The sequence below is a fragment of the Lolium rigidum genome, chromosome 4, assembly GCF_022539505.1.
Source record: "Lolium rigidum isolate FL_2022 chromosome 4, APGP_CSIRO_Lrig_0.1, whole genome shotgun sequence".
Lineage (NCBI taxonomy): Eukaryota > Viridiplantae > Streptophyta > Magnoliopsida > Poales > Poaceae > Lolium > Lolium rigidum.
The window spans coordinates 214520948-214523345 of record NC_061511.1 but is presented as its reverse complement, the minus strand read 5'-3'; positions in this window follow the sequence as shown (position 1 = coordinate 214523345).

Genomic DNA, 2398 nt, shown 5'->3' with positions numbered 1-2398 from the left:
CTTTAGTAGCGGTTCGTGTCACGAACTGGTACTAAAGGTTTTTCAGCTGACGCGAACCCTTTAGTACCGGTTCGTGTCACGAACCGGTACTAAAGATCCTTTGGAACCGGTACTGAAGGTGTGGACAATGCAACCGGTACTAATGCACCCTTTAGTACCGGTTAAGGAACCGGTACTAAAGGCTTAGATGGATGAGAGGTTTTCTACTAGTGTTGTCACACCCGCTCCGCTGCAGTATTTGTATTAAAATCTTATTGGAATCTCATTGTGCCTGCATTTTGAACTAAACATAAAGTCCAAGTATCTATGTGAGTGAATAATTTAACCACATGATCGTACAAACTAATTTGGTCCTTAAACACCTAGTAACCAAATTATGCATTCGACACATGCCCCCTGTTTTTGGTACAATTGTATATTTATCAAAAACACTATTACAGTATGGTACCTTAGCGCGATGTAAATCACACATCGTCCACACATTTGCTCAGGGCGATGTCTGAAGAATACATCGGCCAAATTTTTCTTAGGACGATATTTCAAGTAGCATATCAGCCATTATATCATTTAACCTCCTGCTACATGCTAGGATAATACATGTCCAAGTATTTTCTTCCAGCATATTATGTCTTGTAAAGATTACACTAGATATGAATTTCTAGGACCGACAGTAATTTCAAAACAATGTCGGCCAATAAAACCTGATATTTTTATTTACCATCGCATGTTATGAGCCTACTGATGTGCCCCTCGTATTGCTACATGCACTTCACCCATAGCTAATTTCTTTTGATCAGAAACCATGAAAATCAAAAGCAAACCATCTATAGTTTGGCGATGCAAAGTATATTTTAAAGCTTGTCACCGAATTTTCCGATCTTTAGTCTGTCTTAGATCCTTTAAATAACTAACTACTGGGACTCTACAATCTCCAATCATCAAGTTCTAAGTTTTTCTCTAATTCGGTCGTTTGTGACCCATCCACCGATTTTTCATTGCTCTGCACTATTTGCTGCTAGACCGAACCAAAAACTGCTGCACCGCGCATTGAATTGATCCTAATCAGATCGGTCTTACTTTCAAAAGTAGCTACCATCGGTTTCTCAAGTATGACAAATTTCCCTATGCTAATAAGATAACCGGATGCTTGCTGTGCTAAATAATTAGCTTTAGAATTCTCTTATCTAGGAATATGATTGATCGTAAAAGTATACTTAACAATATCTAAACATCGGTCCAAACAGCTATTTAGTAACTCATCAAAATATTGGAATTCGCTTTTATTTTGGTGCACTACCAGAAGCGAATCCCCAAAAGCATCTGTAACCTTAACACCCATGTCTACTAAACTTTCTAGAGCAAACCAAAACCTTATATTCAGTTTGGTTATTACTACAAGGACATTTCAAACAGACCGATGTTCTATAAGCTATATTATTAGGGGAAATTAAAACATTACCGACGCCATATCCGTCTCTACAAACCGATCCATTAAAATAATTTCTCATTGGGCAAACACCAACAAAAATAATATTTTCCTCATCCTTAGTCATATGACCAAAAATAGAATCGGCGATATCTTCACCTTTCATAGCACGCAGCGATTCATATGCTAAATCATATTATATCAGTGCGAAGCCCACTTTCTAATCCTACTATTGAAAATCGGTCGATGTAACATAAATAGTTAAACACGTCGGCTAGCAAGTTTGCACACATATACTAGAAAGTAGATAATGCCGAAAATTGGTACATGTATAATATAAAGTTGCACATAAATTTTCAGTAAACACGTACCGATTCTCGGCGTCGAGTAAGCTGCAGCTTAGATATGCAATGATGTACTTTCTCTAGATATCCTCTTTGTAGACACCATTGGTTTATCTTGACTTTTCTCTAATTTTCAATACTCGTAATCGTTGTACGCGTCGTTTTTGAGTATGTGTGAGTCCTGTTGGGCACCACTGAGATCTTGGTTTAGTTCCTGCTACAACTGACTTACTTCTGTTGCCCCCCGAGTTCCTCGGCCTGTACTGACATACTACTGTTTGTGGGGTAAATATTTCCTGCTTGGCCGAAAATACTCTGTGCTCATCAAATACGTTTCTGGCCGCTCCTACTGGTTGAATCACAACGTCGTGTAGATGTGCTTGTACTAGACTTGACAACCTTTCGACAAAAACTAGCTGAAACGGCATGTATGCTAGCTGATTCAGATTTCTTAGTTGTATTTGTACTAGAGGATGCAACGAGTATATTTTTTGCTGGTTTTGCTTCTGTACTAGCAGATTTTCCTTGAACAGAACTACAACCAACTTCATTGACGTCGCAGTTTCTCAGCCACTGCTGATGTATTGCAGTTTTTGGGACTAACAGTTTGTCCTTGGCCGAAATATTT